Here is an 11740-nt window from a genome sequence, read left to right as displayed (position 1 = left end):
GACGGTATAAGGCAAAATCGTATACATGCTTCCCCTCTACAGTAAGAAGATTACCCACTAGCCTCTAGTCAGTTCTGCTACCGGCAGCTCAGCTTCAGCTGTGGGTGTCTCTGGCTCCAACCGGAAAAGGAAGAGAGGATCTTCAAGCTGTCCTCTCCCCTCTTATAGAGTTTTTGACATCATCAAGTGCTGCCAGAACGACCAGGGCCTATTGGTTCTTGACTTGCCCCCTCCCCCTAGCATAGACCAGGTTAACACACCTCCCCTCAGCCAGCCCCATGACTCATCACACAGGAAGTTCTCTGATTCCTGGTATGGTCGCTGGGCTTCCTGCCCCGGAAGAGCAAGCCCCAGTGTCCAGGGAAGCTAATGAGGTAAGCTGAGTCATTCAAAGAAAACAAAGTCCATTCTGGTTACAGATATGCAGGCAATGGGATATAGAAATCTATCTTGCCCTACAAGAAAGTAAGGGGGAAGGGAGATAAGAGGGGTGGGCTGATAGAAAGAAGGGCAGACTGGGGGAGGGGTAATCAGAATGCATGCCATCTTGGGGTGGGGGGAGGGGAGAGATGGGGAGAAAATTTGGAACTCAAAATCTTGTGGAAATGAATGTTGAAAACTAAAAATAAATAAACCAACAAATAAAAAGAAATTAGCAGAACCAGGAAAACTCTGTACAAAATAGCAGCAGTACAGTATAATGATCGAGTATGAATGACTCAGCTTTTCTCAGCAACATCATAATCCAAGACTAGTATAAAAGACTCATGAAGGAAAATGCTTTCCATATCCAGATAAAGAAGTAATGGACTCCGAATGCAGATTGAAGTATTTTTTTTCACTTTTTTCTTTCTCTTTTCTTCCCTTTGGATCTGTTTCTTTTTCCACAGCCCTGATAAATACAGAAATATGTTTTACATGACAGCATGCGTATAAACTATATCAAACTGCTGACTGTTTTCAGAAGGGAAGGGAGGGAGGGAAGGAGAAAAATTTTGAACTCAAAATCTTGCAAAAATGAATACTAAAAAGTTTCTAGACATGCAATTACGAGAAAAACAAAATATTATTTAAAGCAAAAAAACAAAAAATAAATGTGGCCTTAGATACTTACTAGCTGTGTGACCCTGGCAACTCACTTAATCTTAGTTGACTCAGTTCCTCATGTATGAAATGAGCTGGAGAACGTAATAGCAAACCATTCCAGTATCTTTGCCAAGAAAACCCCAAATTGGGTCACAAAGAGTCGGACACAATTGAACAATTAAACAACAACAAACCATTTGGAAGAGGTGTTAGACTTATTTTATTTGCTTATTTTGTTCTCTCCTACAGAGAGTAGAGAAAGTAATAATGCATGGAGGTGACAAAGAGGCAAATAAGCTTCATGTTAAGAAAATAAAACTTTTCAAAATGAGATCTAGCCAGTTAAAAAGAGAATGGAAAGTCTTGGGAAACAGTAAGTTCTCATTCGTTAGATGATTTTAAGCAAAGGCTAATGACCACTTATTGGGTATGGTATAGGGTATTTTATTTTCAATTATGGTTTAAATTAGTTATGTTTGGACTATTTCATTAATTATTGGTTTTAGTAATAGTTTGGCTTTTGAGATCCCGTCAAGTTCAAAATTTTATTACCTAGATTCTGCTAATACCTGTGTGATCTCAGGCTAATTTAATGATAATTTAATAACAAACATTTTCATAGCACTTGCTATGTACCAGGCACTGTGCTAAGTGCTTTATAATTAGTATCTCTCTTTATCATTAAAAGTACCCTAGGAGGTAGCTACTGTAATTATCACAATTTTACAGATAAGGAAACTGAGACAAACAGCAGTTAAGTGACTGTGTAACTAATATTACATAGCTTGTAATTATCTGAGGTCAGGTTTGAACTTAGATGTTCCTAGTGCTCTTTCCACCATGCCACTGCCTCAACAGCTTCAGGCTAGTCACATAATTGATCTGATCCCCAATTTGAAATTCAACGGATTGGGCTAACCCTGTTTCTGATCCTGAAAACACAATAACACAACCATAACAACAAGGTGATACTAAATGTCCTTCTTGTATAGCTAGAAAATCGAGATATAATGCACAGGAAAAAATCTGTCCTCTTAAGAAGCACAATGGCAAAGTAGATTTTATGCCAGAAGAAGTTGGGATGATTTGAGTTCAAATCCTTATTCATACTACTTGCCTGATTCAGAGAAAAATCACCAGGCCACAGAATCTTCCTCTAAAATGAGGAGAATAATAACATTTATTTCACAGGGTTATTGTGAATATCAAATTAGATAATGTATTAAAAGTGCTCTGTAAACCATAAAGTGCCACTATATGAATGGAAGGAATTATTTTTATATTATTATTATTTCTAGTTATTATTATTATACAATATGTATGTGTGTGTATACATATATATTATAGCTTATTGATACATTTAGATCAGGATACTGCTAACTTCTTAGGGTGGTGAAAGTCATTCAAGTCAAAGAAAAGAGATGAGAAATAGTTAAAATATTTTTAACTTGGTGGCTACTTTAATTTTGAACTTGTTTATATTTAAAATATTACTTGCAGATTTACAGGAACAGAAGGTAGCACCTTTTTTGAGGCATTTTAAAATGTTAAATGAGACACAGTTTAGAGCACAGATGCCTAGTTGAAACAGTTCTCAAAACATGCCCAAATCTAGGACAAAACTTGACTCTCTGAACTACATTGTGGATCTACATTGAATATACTTTTTTTTGTTCCCACTACATTGACTATTCATTAGAAATGGAGGAGTAAAAATAAGTCTAAATGGAAATAAGTGGCTTATTACTACCATAAGAGAAAATGATGGAATGTGTGCCCATGGAGGTAGGTGAGAAGGTATGTATGTATACACAAACACTCTCTCCTTTCCTCTCTTTATAAGTGTTTTTTTTTTCCTAAGGATCTTTTCAGATACTTCAGAAATATTAATGTTCCCAAAATGAAGCAGAAAATGTTTAGATCCCAAGTGTAGTAGCTTTAAAGCAGTGACTAGGGAAGAAGGGTTTACATAATAGCCTGGCATTTAATAAATTTATGGTGGGGGGGGAGAAATTGTGGGAAGTAAGACAAATGCCCTGGTGCAAAATAATTTCAGTCACGCTTGAGAAAATCCCAACATCCTGTGTGTCCCAAGAGTAATTGATTACTGAAGTCCCTCTATTTTTGGTAACAAAAAGCATGTGGAAGTCATATTAGATTGAATCTAGATGATTATATCCATTCTTGGCAATTACATTTACAGAGTAGAGAGCACTCAGAAAAGGTGATCAGGATAGTGAATAGACAGGAGGCCATTTCATATATTTAGCCAAGAGAAAAGGAAACTTAGGGAGTACAGATACTCGAATTTTAAGTGATCATAAAAGAGGTCTGTCTAGAAGATGGATTAAAATTGTTCTGCAGTGCTACAGATATTAGAAAAAAGAGAAATACAAAATAACAGAAGGCAAATTTCACCTTGACGTGAATTTTTTTCTAATGGCTCTCTAAAAGCTAAATTAAGTTCTCGAGGGGTATAACTTCAACATCACTGAGGTTGCTAAGCAAAGGAAAAAGGAAAACCTGTTCAGGTAAGAATTGGTCTAGGTGACCTCTAAGGCCCCTTTCCACTCTGAAATTCTATAAATGAAAGATATTTACATAGTGGAAATCTATACATAGAGTCCCTATCTTATACTTTTGGAGTATATTATATAAAATATTCTCAGGAAACTAATACCATGTAACTAAGTAATACAAGCAACCCATGATACACATGACAAATATAATTAAATTAATTTACCTTATAATACAAAGTATAAAAAAATGTGTTTTGTAAATTTTGTGTATTTTTTGTTCAGAGAATCCCAATTTATTACTTTAACATTGAATAAGACCATCATGATGTCTATACAGAAATAGCTTCTTTAATAACACACCTTCATATTATAGGTCACCCTGATGGAAAAGGACCCTGAAGAGTAGTAGAAACAAAGAAATTGGACTAGACTCTTGTCCATTGAGGCAATAATTTTCTCACTCATAGCCTATGGACTCTGCTGCCTTAGAAGGAATAACTTACTGTTGAGGCTGTATGGAATAAGGCTTAGAAAGTAAAAAGTATCCTTTACAAAAACTACAATTTTCAGGCTTTGGAAGAAATTTTTAGATAAGTACAGGCAGAAATATCCCATTTCCTTGTTTGTCATGAGGGATTTTTGATGCGTAATAGGAATGTTGTAATTACTTCATCTCAGTTGTCTGGCTGTGGGAGGGTTGGGGTGAGGGGATGATCTGGGATCTTTGTGCCTAAGGACCATAGATAGAATTCATCTGCTCTTGGGCCTATGATTCCATGGGTTTTATGGTGAGGAGAATTCAAATTACACCTGGATTGAGAGGCTTTCTCAACTTCTCAGGTTAATCTTGAGGAAATATAACACTTCATTCTACAACTAGGTTTATATTTACAGTACATAGGCATTATGTGGGTAGATATTAGGAATTAGAAACATAGCGTGTTTTTCTAGAGTCGATGAGGGAATTTAATAAAAACAGTTTCCATTTTGACTTCCCCTTCATTGTGTGATCCACTTTTTGTGGAAATGTGGAAATGTGGAAATGTGTATAGGAAACACATTTTTTTCAGAAAGTAAAGGAAATCAACTGAATTTTGTTTATTTGCTTTTTGGAGATAGAACCTATTATAAAAGTTATCCAGTAAATAATCATGGTTTAACATAGCATGGGAAATTCCAGAGGATACTGCTGTCAGTTGGCCAGAAAGTGATTAGGCAGGAGAGGAAGAGGTGAGAGAATAAGTTTTTCAATTTAAACAGTACAGAAAGCAAGTCATATCCAACGACCCAATTTTGAGTAATCAGATCATACTTTAATTTGTTCAGTGAGCTCATTATTCACTTTGCAATTCTTACAATGCCGTATAACCGCTAGTTATCATTATTATATTTCGTTCAGGTTAGGAGTAGTTCATTGCTTGTGTACTTTTGCTGTAACCTTCTTTCCTCTCAGTGGAACAAAACTTCCAGGTTAAAAATAATTGCCTGGTTTCTTCTGTCCTTCAAGACTTCTGCCTACCATTATCCTTCATTGAGAAATTAGAATTCCCATCAACTCCCTAATCAACGGGGAGATAACAAAGAATTTACAGGTGGAAAAGATGATAATATTTAGCTGGGAGTACTTAACTGAGACCTTGACAAAAATCTAGTCCCATGGATATCTGAAAAAGAAACTCCCCTGAAACAACTGTAACTAGTGGACATACAACAGCCCCTGGCTGAAGGTCTCTAACAAAGGGGAAACCACTGCCTCCTAAGGCATTCCACCACACTTTAAGTTACTCTAATTTTTAGGAAACTTTTTATTAAAGGAAATTAAAACCTTTCTATCTGCAAATTCCATCGTGACACCTAGTTCTGTCCTCTGTGATTGAACAGTATATGTCTAATGATTCTTTCATATCATCACTTCTAAAATACTACTAAAATAAGGCCATTGGCATATCCCCCCAAATCTTCATTTCTCCAGGATATGTTTTGTTATTTCTAATAGAGTCCTCTCAACTTTTCTCAATGTTCTGGGGTACCTCTTCTAGTCATCTACTCACCCCTCATTTTGTGGCCAAGGAAATGAACTCATCAGAGGGAACAGAACTTGGCTCAAGTTCTCATAGTTAGGTCAGAACTAGGGCTTGAATAAGGACCTTGACATTGATTCAGGTACTCTTTCCACTGAAACATGTTGTCTTCTCTTATAGTTTTACAATTCAAACACAAATTGGGCAAATAACATGTGAGATGAGAGAGACACTCCATATTTACATCAAATGTCAGAGGTGGAAGGGAGCATAAAGATCATACAGTATATTTTGCTGTTAATGAAACTAATGGGGAAAAAAAGGCTATGCAAACTACAAGAAAATTTTCTATCATTTTATAGGAACTCATTCCATAAGAGTGGAGATCTGGTCAGCAATGTTTGATTTAGAATCAGAGGATGTAGAACTGGAATATATATATATATGTATATATATATATATATATATATATATATATATATATATATATATATATATATATTTTAGAGATCTTGTCCTAATCTATAACTTTCCAGCTGAAGAAACAGGGAAAGAGAGGAAAAGTGACCTTTGGAGTCATATAAATAGCAATATCCCAGCCAGTCCAGGTCATCTGCCTCCAAAATCCATTGTTATTCCGCAAAGTTCACAACATCACTTTCTAGTCTGAGGTTAGATACAGATTGTTAGAAGGCTGCTTTCTTTCCATACTGAGGATTCATTTGAGGATATAGAAAAAGCACACACATTTCAAACAGAAAAATATACAAAATGTATTGAAAAACACTAGAATGTTTCTGTGACACATACTTAATTACAATTCATTTTCCCCTAAAAGTTAAGATATTTCTTAGAGGGAAAATATAGTAAGTTGACTTTTGCTGTAAATAAAGAGGTAAACATATAATTTTTAGTTTTGTAGTTTTCATTAGAATTTCATATTTTCTTTAAAAATGCCCTAAGATGCCCATTTTTAAAATGGGAACTGTGGTGCATGCCTTCTTTCACTAGTTTTCTCTTTTTTCCCCCCATTGCTCAAAATAGCTGGGCTTATCTTTCTGCAGACATCCTCAGTTCATCTCAGCATTCTGGGAGATAAGATTAGAGGCCTTGATCCTCCCGCTGTTAGAACAAGACCTCAATCTCTCACTGTCTCTATTTAATCAGGTTCCTATTTTAGCTGCCACAAAGCTGTCAACAAAAGAAAATAAGCCATCCCCCATCAAGGGGTTAAATTGGATTTCACAGTGTGCAAATGTTCTTCTGAGCAAAAATCCACCTGCACCCTCCATCAGGCAAATTACTTCTGACTTTTAATTTATTTCTCTAGGAAATGGAAAGGTATGGCATAACCAAAGTCAATAGGGAATAAAGTACGAGGTATAATCAGGCTGCTCACCAATTCAGAACCCCCTTCCCTGTCAGCTTTAATAGGTTCTCAGACCACACAATTTATAGAATGCATGACATGTCTTTTCTGTTCTGGGTTTTATTTTGGACGTATCTAGTTAATGGTCCCAACAAGTGACAACTGATGTTTTCTTGATACAATGGTGCCTGGAAGACATGGGTGTTGTATATCTAGTTTTAGTTTGAAATTTTGAAAATTAAGTCTGGTAAGAGAACTAGACATGAGATTTCCTGTTTGGTAATGCCTAAATCAATGCAGAAACCTGGTCCAAGTGAAAAATATAAGGGGCACCTCTTGTTTTCAGGGCTTTTCTGTGCAGTGAAGAGGAACATGTAAACCACAAGAGAATAATGTTACTTTTGAACATTTTTTTTCTCATTTCATATGTAATGGGAAAAAGCAACTTTGAGTTATAACAATTACTATCATATAGTCATAATATTTCATGGCAGTAAGATGCCAGCGACATTCAGGCTTAAGGTTTTACAGATTATAGAATAACAAAATTTTAGATTTGGTTGGGATCTCAGTTGCTTTCTTTCTTTTTTTTTTTTTGCTTTTTGGCAGGGTAATCGGGGTTAAGTGACTTGCCCAAGGTCACACAACTAGTACATATGTCAAGTGTCTGAGGCTGGATTTGAACTCAGGTCCTCCTGACTCCAGGGCCGGTGCTCTACTCACTGCGCCATCTAGCTGCCCCTCTCAGTTGCTTTCTAATCTAAACAATACTTAAAGAAGAAAGGCCTATATTCCCTAACAAATGGCCATCTAGACATAATTTGAAATCTTCTGATGAGTGGGGACTCACGACCTCCCAAAGAAGCTCATGCCCTTCATACCCAAATTTAATAATTCTTAGAATCATAGAATCTCAGAGGTAGAAGGGACTTTTAGTCTAATCATAGCCAAAGAAAGAATTTTCTCTATATAATTTCCAACTTCTCCTATGAGGACGGGGGAAGTCAATTTACTGGTACCTAAGGTAGCCCATTATATTCTTGGCCACTTCTAATTGATAGATATCACCACCTCATTCTGGACACTATTCTTAGAGTAATACTAATACCTCATTACCTCTTTTTGTCTGACATGTCATAATGTTGGCAGTTATTGACCTTGTAATCTCTTTACACTAGCTGGTCTTTTTTAGGCTTGCTGCCCAAGCATCTACTAGTTTTGAACAGTTTTGGAACCCATGTGTAGGTATTTCTATTTTCCCTCTATAATAGATACAATCTGTTTTTACATTAGTCACCACCAGATGTCCAGTTTTATCAGTTCCCTAACAACAGTCATCTAAACTATCTATCTCTATCTTGTCTTCAAGTATATCATGAGGAATCTCATACGTCTTTCCGGAAATCAGGAATATTCTTTCCATGCCATTTCCCAGACCTAGAATTCTAAATACTCTTTAAAATACAAATCAAGTTAGTCTTTCTTGACTTTTTAGTAAAATTGTGGTGATTTGTAATAATTCATACTTTCCTTCTTTAAGTGTTCAAAAAGCATTTCTTTAATAATAATTTGTAAAACAAAGTAAATGGAGAAAGTAAACACAAAAGCCTATCCTTCTTGCCCTCAAAAAAAAGAAAAAAAAAAGAAAGAGAAATCTGTGTAATTATAACGATCAAGCTTGAGCCTGAAGGAGATGTGGGAAAAACAAGGAATATAACATCAAAAACTCCCCTTCCTTTTCTGCATAGGTTAGGGAATAGTGTAGACAGATGTATTGGACTACTGGGCTAATCTCTTCTCTCCCACTCCCTCTCCCTCTCTCCCTTTTCCTTTCATCCCTTCTACCCCTCTCCCTCTCCCTCTTCTTCTGCCTCTCACTTCCCCCCCCCCATTCTCTCTCTCAATCAATGCCTTTCTATAGAGGAATGAACACCAAGTGAGGAAACATCTACCAAGGCATTCAGGTGGTCATGATCTCAATGGGGTAATTCCAAGACCAATGAAATCAAAGATCCTGAAATTGGTAATGCATTTATTTTCAATCTAATCCAAATCTAATACATTTATTAAGTAGATAAAATGTGCAAGTATCTATCCTAGATCCTAGGGATACAGAGATTTAAAAAAAGGAGTTCTGGTCTTATGTGGTTTTTATCCTTATAGAAGCATAAAACATGTAAATAAATTATTTTGAGGGAATAGAGAATACTGATGAGCAAGAGGATTATAAAGGGCCACTATTCAGATTGAGACATGAGCTGAGCATTGTCAGAAACAAATATTCTGAGAGGTCAAATTGAAAAAGGTGTATGATCCATGAAAGAAGGAAAACCTGGGCAAAGGACAGAAGTAGGAGCTGCAATGTCAATTTCACAAAAAAGCAAGTAGTCCACTTTGGCTAGAGTATATAATGTGTGAAAGGAAATAAAACATAAGAAGCTTGAGAAGTTAGGTTGGGGAAAGATTGTAAAAGGCTTTAAAACCAGGCTGAAGAGTTCACATTTTATTGTATAGGAAACACGAAACCACTGATGATTCAGGAACAATAAAGTTTCATAGTTAGGACATTTTTTCCCCAAAGAGAAAAATTTGGCATCGTTATTCTTTCAGTCTGTGATGTTGGTGTGTGTGCGTGTGCATGTGTATGTGTGTTTGTATGTGTGTGTTGGGGTAGGGATCATTTTATAATAAACTCATGATTGGTTTGATAGTCCTAACTTTCTCCATTTCCTCCTTCCCACCCCCCACTTCCATTTACCCATTTTATGCTTCAGCCAAACAATTTCTTTTTACTCTCATGACAATTCACTTCCTCGTCTGCTACTTCACAATCTTCGAGGCTATCCCTCATTGATGCAATGGAATCCCTTGCTCCCAACTTTTCTTTTTGAAAATCTTGCCTTCTTCAAAGACCCAGCCACATTTTCTTGGTCATCTAGCTTCATGTATGTCTTTCGGGGTAACTTTTCTGTGCATTTAATCATTTTCCAGCTTGTATCAGAGTTATAAGTCTGAAGGTCCTAGCTTTCCATACCAGATTTTAAGTTTGAGCAGAAATTATTATATTTCAATTCTCAGAATTAGCAGGCAGCCTTGCATTCTATAGATATTTAATAATTATTTGCTAAATTGTCCTGGAAAACATATTAGCCTCATTTTGTGTTATATAGTAAAATAAGCTTTACTTTATGCAAATAATGTGTGGTTGAGTACAGATTTTAAAACAAACAAATATGTACAACCTCCCAAACAGATTGAATAAGAGTTACTCATTGTGATATTAAAACTCTCAATACAGCATAAGACTGGGGAAATGCTAATACTTAAACAGAAGACTCTTGTAGTTGGATTGAAGTAGTACAGATTACCTCCTGCTATTAAATTACCATAAAATGATTCTTTTTACTCTCTCTGTAAATGCTGCTGTTCATGTTTTCCAACTAAATGCTAATATTAAAACCAACTCTTTTTTTGCCTGTGGTAAATAAGAGCCAATGGATACAGCAATGTTTTGACATATCTGTATCGATATCTATATCTATATCACATAGTTTTGATAATGTATAATAGAAAAAATAGTAGTGGATGTTACCTTATTTTGTGTTTTCTTTTTTTCTTAATGTGGATTCCTTTTGGGTGAGTTGGGCATTGAGAGGATAATACTTTAACAAAGTCAATTTATTATTTGAGTTTACATTCAATAATGAATAAGAAGTCTATGATAAACCTGCAAAACTTTCCATAGGATTCCCAAATCTCCAAATTGGAAGGGACCTTAGAGGTCTTTTACATCTACTCTGCCCCTGAGTAATAATTTAATCTCTAACATATCTGGCAGCTTCTTCCTGAAAACCTCCAGTGATTGGGAGCCCCCCCCCCCCCACCTATTGAGCTAGCCCTTTATACTGTCTGGCAGCTCAGCCTGTGAAAAAGCTTTTTTTTGACAAAAGCACATAGTTGCCTTTTCTTAGTTTTCATCTCTTGCTCCAAATTTTGCCTTCTTGGAAAAGCTGAATAAGTAAATTCACTCTTCCACAAACCAGCCCTGTAAGTACTAGAACACAGGTCACATGGCCATGAAAATTCTCCCTTCTCTGGCTAAAAATCTCCAGTATCTTTAACTGATCTTTGAAATGCGTGGTTTCTAATTCCCAACCCATCATCCTTCTTAACCTCTGAACCTACTCCAACATTTCTAGATTTTTTTCCCCAAATATGAGTCAAGAACTGATGAAATACTCCAGATGTAATATTTATAGTATGGATAAAGGAAAGTTGCTTATCCTCTCTAAGCATTTAGTTCATGTTAAATGAGGCTCGTGCTTGCTGTACTTTCCTCATAACATTATGGTGAGACTCAAATGAGAAAATTTTGTAAAATGCATGAATACTGAAAGCTCTACATATATGCCACTTATCGTATTAATATTATTGATTATCATCTATCTATCTATACTTTCATTACTTTATAGCCTAGCTTTGATATTTTAGCTGCAATGTCACACTATTGATTCATATTAAACTTTCACTTTAAAAAGAGAACACTGTAACCATATGGAAGTAAATTATTGATTTATAATTTGTTAATAGTAGGTAATTCTTTCTTGGACAAATGCCTGCTTCATACACCCTAAGTGGGCATTAAGAGGCATTTTAATAGTAGGTTTTAAGGAAGTTGAGCATGAGAAATAGTGTGAGCCTGTGTATTTGTGTGTGTGTGTGTGAATACAAAGGAGAAGATAAAG

Source organism: Trichosurus vulpecula, chromosome 3 (genome assembly GCF_011100635.1).
Source record: "Trichosurus vulpecula isolate mTriVul1 chromosome 3, mTriVul1.pri, whole genome shotgun sequence".
Classification (NCBI taxonomy): domain Eukaryota; kingdom Metazoa; phylum Chordata; class Mammalia; order Diprotodontia; family Phalangeridae; genus Trichosurus; species Trichosurus vulpecula.
The sequence above is the reverse complement of the archived record's forward strand: the minus strand, read 5'-3'. Positions refer to the sequence as shown.